General features: G+C 34.8%; 1 pseudogene; it reads right to left on the bottom strand.

The window, feature by feature from the left end:
- Nucleotides 1-1,257: 1,257 nt before the first annotated feature.
- Nucleotides 1,258-2,694, bottom strand: LOC148938945 (uncharacterized; annotated as a pseudogene).
- Nucleotides 2,695-8,379: the final 5,685 nt, after the last annotated feature.

The following is an 8,379-nucleotide window of genomic DNA, read 5'->3' as shown; positions in this document are numbered from 1 at the left end:
CTTGGGTTTTAAACAAATCTTATATTATGCTTTGGGTTATAAACCAAAAAATTCTACAGAAGAGATGTAGGCATGTATGCAGCAATTCATTCTAGGTTGGGAATGAGCACAACTTCAGAAAAAAAATGACCAAAGATATGTCAATTGTATGAAGAATACATAAATTGCTGGGGAAAAGACAATGTCTAGATTTTGGGAGGGTATAATCTTGAAACTCCCACCCCCCTTCCTCCTGCTTATATGTGTATTAAAACACAAATTAAGAAAAAACTCAAAGCAGGTCCTTATTTTCTCTTAAAAAAGCTATAGCCTTTGTTGTTAACCCATTCAGTAACCCAGGAAAACTATGGGTAGTTATAGGTAGCTTTTTCTATCAATATTGCTATAAATTGCCACAGAAAAAAAAAATGAACATAGAAGCACAACCAATTAATTTTGAGCATACAAATTTGCAAGCTCAGTGATTTACTTTGAATAGATTGTGTTGGAGGAGGAGCGTGCGTAGCTGTGTTGGCATTGTGCATAGCTCTGATAAATCTAAAAAATTCAAAACTGGGGTAGGAGATCCTTCCAAATCATCCCTACTCCCCTGACCTTAGACTTTTAAAAGGTTGGACCTCTTAAAGAGACTCTATGCAGAAAACATTTTTGATCCAATGTTGACTGAAAGAGCATAAGTTCTTTTAAAGAATTTAAGAGAATCTAAGGAATTTGACACCATAGGCATACACAAATTAGAACAGTGGCTGGACAAGTTTATAAATATTGCTCAGGACTGTGTTGACAAGTCAGGGCTGTATTGACAGTCAAGACACTCAAGACACAGTCAAGACACTCAAGACAGGGCTGTATTGCTCAGGGCCAAATTGTTGAAATGATTAAGTAAATCATTTGTGAGTTACAGTAGTTTGTCTTGTTATTTATTGAATAGCCAAGCAACATAATTTGGAAGGTTTTGCTGTTTGTTGTTAAAGACTTTAAAATGTAGACTTCCACACAACACTCACATAATATCATCTTCCTGTTCTACCCTTAAACCTCTTACTATTTGATTAATTTGACTGCTGACAGTACATAATGACTGATCTGATATTGTACAATCGTTGTATTTGAAAATCTGTGCCTTAACTATGATGTTCTTTCAGGAGATAAAGAACTACTGGAATTTCTGACAGAGGAATTGAATTGAATTGAATGGTTCCTCCTCTCCTCCTGCAAGGACTCAGGAGGCTTCTTGTAGTCACTACACTACTTGGTTTATATAAGATGTATCCGATTAATATCCTTTAAAAACTTGCATATCAATTTGATTCCATCAGCACAGTCACTGTTCAAGCCCGCTCCACTTAGTATGTCACTACTCTGTCGAATTCTTTTTTCTCTAATAAACTGTCTAATATTCTTCCTCCTGTCTTCTGTTCCAGCACATTCGAATAACAGATGTTCTACCGTTTCCTCATTTCCACAAAATGCACATTTTGGATCTTCATTATAAAAACGGGCTCTATATTTCAGAATTCCTGCATGACCTGACCTTAGTCTGAATATCACCCTGGCTTCAGATTTACTTAGAGGTCCATATATTTTCTTTTCAAATTGCCTTTCTTTCTTTTGTATAACTAACATATTTGTTGAGAACGCACCGCTGTCCTCGAATGTTTTTATTCTCAATTTCTTTATCATTTTTCCAATTTGATTAACCATCCTGGGCGTGATATCGCAAAATGTTTGCCCATCTTCTGTGGATGCTTGTTTTGCAACAGTGTCAGCCATTTCATTTCCATTAATGTTTGCATGCCCCGGTACCCAATCTTATGTGATGGTTACTTCCTTTTTCAGTAGTTTCTGTAATTTCTCATGGCAAAAGATCACTTCAGGAGCTACTTTATTTGCTAGATAAATATTCTTGATTGCCTCCAAACCACTTTTTGAATCCGAAAAAATTATATATTTTTCACCTGTTGTTCCCAAATATACTATGTATTTCACTGCATTGACTATTGCAACTACTTTTGCCTGAAAAACTGTAGTTGCATCACTTAATTTAATCAATTTAACTATATTCTTGGAGGGAATTACAAAAGCAGCCCCCACTCTATTATCCACTTTGGATGCATCTGTGAAGATATCCACAGTGTCAAGATATTGCATTTCTTTTGTCATCTTGAATGATTGATCATAATCTAGATTATCACACTTTCCAAATTAAGTATTGAAATGGTATGGTATGGATTTCCATTGAGGAGTAATTAGCATATTGGACATTCCCAACATTGATTTTAACTGACAATCCATTTGAAAGTCGTCAGTTCTCTTTTTTGCCCTCACAATAATGAATAGTTTCTTCCATGAACATTACCACCGTCCCTCTGTTAGCAGTTTCGACTTAATTGGATTTGACCGGTCAGATATACATGTCTTCCGTAAAAACTTTAATGTTGCTATGTCTCTCCTGCTACCTAGCTTCTCAATCCCACTTTTTGATTCGAGAAAGCTCCCTGGAGTTGTCTTTCTTGCTCCAAAAGCTGTCCTTAAAGCACTGTATTGAATAGTTTCCAGCTCCTCTAACAAGGACTTAGACGCTGCCATATAAATTATTCCTCCATATTTCAATTTCTCATTTATGTATTTTACATAAAAGCCCTTAAAAAAATCAGGCTTAGGCCCAAAGTTAGTTCCACATAGCACTTTCATAAAATTTAATATTGTATAACATGTTTTCTTTAATTGTCTCGCATAAACCTTAAACTTCAGCTGTCTATCAATGTAAATTCTAATCAATTTAAATTTGTTCACGGATTCAATTTGTTCACTAGTTAGAAAGAGACAAAGATCAGAGTACTTTTTTGTTTGCATGATTACCATTGCTTTGGTTTTCTCGACCGAAAACTGCACACAATTTTCCATGGCCCGCGTTTCCATCAACTTTATTTCCTCCTGGGCCACTCGTTGTCCCTCCTCAACACTATCACACACTATCCACATTGCATTATCATAAGCGAAAATCCCAGCTCTATCCTCTCCTGTATCCAATGGTATGTCAAATTCACTTATATTGTAATAATCTGGCCCCAATGAGGAGCCTTGTGGTACGCCACGTTTTCTCAGTACCTTTCTTTCCGAATATGCTTTACCCACTTTTACTGTCACTTCTCGTTCACGTAAATAATAATAAGAAAATCTTAATAAACATCCTCTAACCTTTGCTGCAATCACTCCTTCTAGTATATGTCGATGAACCACACTATCAAAAGCACTACTCACATCAAAGAAAACTGCTAAACAGATTTTTCTATTTTCCAAACAATATACTGCATCATTTACAAACATTTGTAACACTTCTATAGTAGATCTGTTCTTTCTAAACCCACATTGAACCTCTTTCAAAGTGTTTGTTCTTTCCACTTTCCATGTAAGCCTCTCCTTAACCATTCTTTCATAAACTTTTCCTAACACAGGTAGTAGAGCAATCATCCTTAAGTTTTCCATTTTTGAATTATCTTTGCCTTGTTTAGGAATCATAGTTACTAACCCATCCTTCCATATTTTTGGAAATATTCCGTCTTTCCAGGCTTTGTTAATAATTTCTAACTATGTTTTTATCCATTTGTCACTTAAATGTTTGACATACTGTGGGTAAATCATGTATAAACCTGGTGGTTTTAATGGTAACTTTCAAATCACATTCTTTAACTCCTCTACAGTAAAATATCTGTTAAAATCCATATAATTTTCTATATTAGAGTCTTATTACCTTAGCAAATGTAAGTTTTTCATCATCCTTAAAATCGTCTGGTCTTCCAATCACTGACTCTACAAAATCTACTGCTTTATTCGCTTTTTCTTGTTCTTCCACTAACTCCTCTCCATTAACAGTCAAGGGTGGGTTACCATTATCATCTGTCTTTCCTGTAATCAATTTTTTTACTGTTTTGTACACTCTACTTGCAGGCTGTATAAAATCCAACTTCTCCACGAATTCTTGGTACGAAATTTTCTTTGCTTCCACTGTTTGGCGCCTAAAGACTGCATATCTTCTTTGACACATTAAAAAAATTTCAAAGTTTGGAAGCTGATTGTACCTTCTTCTTGCTTCTAATAGCTGTTTCTTTGCAACTGTACATTCACTGTTCCACCAAACACTCAGTTTGCGGTGAATAGGACCTCTTTTACTTTTTGGAGCCAGTTCTTGTGCTATTCCTAAGAGTGAATTTTGAAATACATCTATCTTTTCATCGACATCTTCACAACCCTTCACCTGTGACTGAACGTCTGTTTCTTGTAATTTATTCGTAAAATATTCCCAGTTAATCTTCTTTAAATTCACTTTGCTAGTTTCTTCATGATTTTTGCATGCACTATTATCTTAAGAAGTCTCTACCATAATAGCAAAATGATCACTATACAGAGTGGAGTCCCTGTCACTTGTGAGTAATACTTGTGGTGCCAATGAGGCTGATTATCGGGCCACGTCTAGGGTTACTTATCTTCCTGTTATGCTATTGATTATAGTATGTCGATCCATGTTAGTAATCAGTTTTATATCTGAGTTTTTAATTAAATATTCAATGATTGTTTTCACATTTCTCTTATCACTTCAGTATCCACACAAAAGACAATTGTGTGAAGTTAAATCACCTATAATTCTTATTGTCTCTCAACCAGGCACTGTGTGTATAATTTTTTCTAGACCTCGATCGCTTAAAGAAAAAATTGACAGAGAAAATTGCCACAGAAAAGGAAAATCAAAAAATGAAAGTGCCACCTACTACTTTTGAAGGTTTTGATGTGAAATATGATGGCGGTGAAGTCGTTCTCAGTAAAAATTCAATGATGAAGAGTAAGATAATTTTCTATGTACTAAGCACATTAATTTGGTAATTGGTGTATGTATTGTTGAAATGTTTTTTGATTACTTTCTTTCATCTCAGGTTACTTTTTGTTGCTTTATCTGTGATATAGATTTTGTGGCAAGTTTTTGCCCAAGAATCTTATTTATTATTATTTTCAAAAAGATTTCTGGAAGGGGAGGGTAGGCTGCATATACCTCTTTCTTAGGGACCTGGTTTTGTATAAATCACCTAATTTTTCACTGCAGAATTCAAATCTGATAGCAAATAGCTTAATCAACTCATTAAATGATGACAACTCAATCAATTGATGACAATCAAATGATTAAATCAAATGACAATAAAATGATCAATTGATGACAATCAAATGATTAAAATGATGACAACTTAATCAACTCATTAAAATGATAACAATATTTTAGTTGCAAACATGGATTAAACGGATAAAAGGAAAAAATGTAAATTCTTAGTGATACAGCTTGAAAATATAATTATTGAAAAAAAGACTGGGAAGAGATGAAGGCATGGATGCAGCAATTTATTTCAGATAAGGGATGAGCACAACATCAGAAAATAATTACCAAAGATATGTTAATTACATGGAGAATATATAAGTTGTCGGGGAAGACAAACTCTAGATTTTTGGAGGGTATAGTTTTGAAAGCCCTCTCCCCTTCCTCCGGCACATTTGTGTATGTTAAAACACAAATTGAGAAAAGGGTCAAAGCAGACGCTTATTTTCTCTTTAAAAAAAGCTATAGCTTTGTTAACCCCTTCAGTAATCCAGAAAACTATGGGTAGTTATAGGTAGCTTTTTCTATCAATATTGCTATGAATTGTCACAGAAAAGAAAGAAATAAACATGGAAGCATAACTAATTAATTTTGAGGATACTAATTTGCTACTTCATTCAATTACATTTTATTTTTTTTTTAATGTCATTACTTAATTATGTACTGGTTCATTAGACTGATTGATGTTTTCTCTTTGTTGTAAATTGTACAATTTGTGTCTATAGAAAACCTAAGTTTGACAGTTTTTTTTTTGTGAAATCTGTTTTATGAATAAGATCTGTTTTATCTCTTGTATATTTGAATGTGGTTAATTTAGGCAAACTAACTCTTCTATGATTATTATTTTTCACTCTTTGTTCAACTTTCATAAGAAAAAGTATCCACAGTGCTGGTATAGATTATTAACTCAGGAAATATTTTATACTTCTGAATAATTTGTACTCGTGTGTCCAATCTATCTCTGTATCAAGATAGTGAATAAGTACTTTGGGGGTATGTTTGAAACAAAATCAGGGAAAAAAAAAAACATTATTTTCGACCCCCCCCACCCACACGCACACACACAACTTGTTGAGAACTTATATAACACCCCTAGTCTTCAGATCTGTGCATGTCTATGTACATCTCTGTGTTTTAGCCAGTAATCTTTAGAACTCTATCCTAAAACACGAGATTTAGACTCCTTTTGAGGAAATAATCTTCCACTTGGAATTGGTCTCTGCAGCAGTTGGTTCAGAGAACCTCCCATGAAAATTTTAAAGATTTGGGCCTCTGCAGTTTTTGTATTTTTTGACCCATCCTGGCTCTTGGAGAATTTCGATACATCTGCGTAAGTGTCGACAAAGTGGTTTATTTTTTTACTAGACTTGCAAAAAACAGCCGAATGGTTTTTCCTGTGTGTGATCTACATTTATTGTGTTTGCCGCGATTGTTGCACCCTAGGGAAGAATGAACCATGGCCCATAGTAACTAAAATCTGTATGGCGAGGAAAAATTTTGATTTGTTGTTGATTCAGGAATTGTAACTATTATTTCGATTAGTCTTGTAGTAAAATCATGTTTTGACAACAAACTCATGGACATTTGAAAACTGCCTTAAACTTTTCGAAAATGGCGTCTAAAATAGTGCTATTTCCGTTTGAAATGAACAAAACTATTTATATTTTTTAACAGTGTTCTTCAGTTTTTCAAAATTTTGATGAAAATTAGAAAAATAAATCAGTATAATAATCTAGATGACTGGAAATAACTATTGTAAATGAACTGAATGTTTATACATAATGAATGAATCATACTGAGCCTGGACGACTGAATATACTTTTACTTCGCTGAATTATATTTTTTTTTTTTCAATGTTTTAAATATAAAGCAAAACTTATAATGAGTTTTGTTTCATAGAAACAAAGTCGCGCAATAGGATTTAGAACTTTTACAGTTAGGAGAGGGGGAAGGGGGCAGTAGCCGAACTTCTGTTTGTCGTAATTTTGGTCTGTTTTGAGTTTGGCACAAATATTCAATTTAATTTTTAAATGTTTTAAATTGAATTTATTAATCTTTATCAGTATAAGCTATCTCTATGTTTGATATAATCGTTTTATTTAAAGTTGCATTCATTCAACCCTAGCTAAGGTTTGAGTAACCTTACAAAAAGCTCTTTTTGAGCCAAACTCAAAACAAGCAAAAATTAACATGGTTAGTGCTGACAATAGTGTTTTAAAATTACCGTAAAATAAAAACTCGCTAAGTAAATGGTAAAATAGGGTAAAATACGGTACTTCCTAGGAAATATAGGGTAAAATTGGTGTTTTAGACTTTCCCTGTAGCTACAAAATCAGTTGAGCATTTCTTTTTAAGCATCAGTTTCAGGTTTTAATGAAATATTTTGATGATTCTGATTTTCCGGGGCTTAAAAAAGGTAATGCCCTTTCATCTCAGCTTGCTTGCACAGCACACACTTCATGTTTTTTGACAGGGGGTTTCTAGCTTGTTCGAATGTCCTGTCTTCACACAACGCGAACAGCGAGTAAGAGCTTTATAGTGCTGGGTAATATGTCCGTAAGCTTGTAAGTTGTAGCAGCGAGGAGGAAGAGGGAGAAACTTATCAATGCGGATTCGCTCGTACTCGATTATCACTGGCGAGAAAATGGCTGCTATGAAGTCTACTCGACGAGAAAACCGAAGCTTGTAGGGCCGAGTTTGCCTATTTGGGAGATTTCGGTACAGTTAGTTATCAAGTTCTGCAACTGACCGTCAGTAACACTGTCAGGAACGAAACGGGCAAGTCCATAATACACTGGAACTTTTAGCTGTAAGCCTAGCGATTGGTCCTTAGATTTAATCAGCTACCGCAGTAGCTTTATTTTTATCACTTACGACGAGGCGCCAAGTATCTTTTTCCGGTCTAAGCTCAGTTATCGCCGACTTCGAGTCACCACACAAGTTATCAATAAAAAATTTTGCAGTCCATGGGGTCATTCAGCATTTTAGGTGGATTCTTTAATATAACGGCAAAAGAGGGTTTGGATGATTGTGTGGGGGCTTGAGACAAAGAAGGCAGCGGGTTGCGCTTTGACAGGGCTTAATTGTCGAATTTGACACATAGTTCGTTAACTTTACGAGTAAGTGTAGCACTTGATTCCCCTGCGATAACTGGTACTTCGTCAGGCTCGTACAGCACGAAACGGGGTAGGGGTATCTGCTTTTCATCACACTTTTCAAAATTTTTTAGCATGTCC

The sequence above is a fragment of the Artemia sp. Qi Xiang Cuo genome, unplaced genomic scaffold (genome assembly GCF_049724085.1).
Source record: "Artemia sp. Qi Xiang Cuo unplaced genomic scaffold, ASM4972408v1 HiC_scaffold_23, whole genome shotgun sequence".
Taxonomy (NCBI): Eukaryota; Metazoa; Arthropoda; class Branchiopoda; order Anostraca; family Artemiidae; genus Artemia; species Artemia sp. Qi Xiang Cuo.
This window is presented reverse-complemented; position numbering and strand designations above follow the sequence as displayed.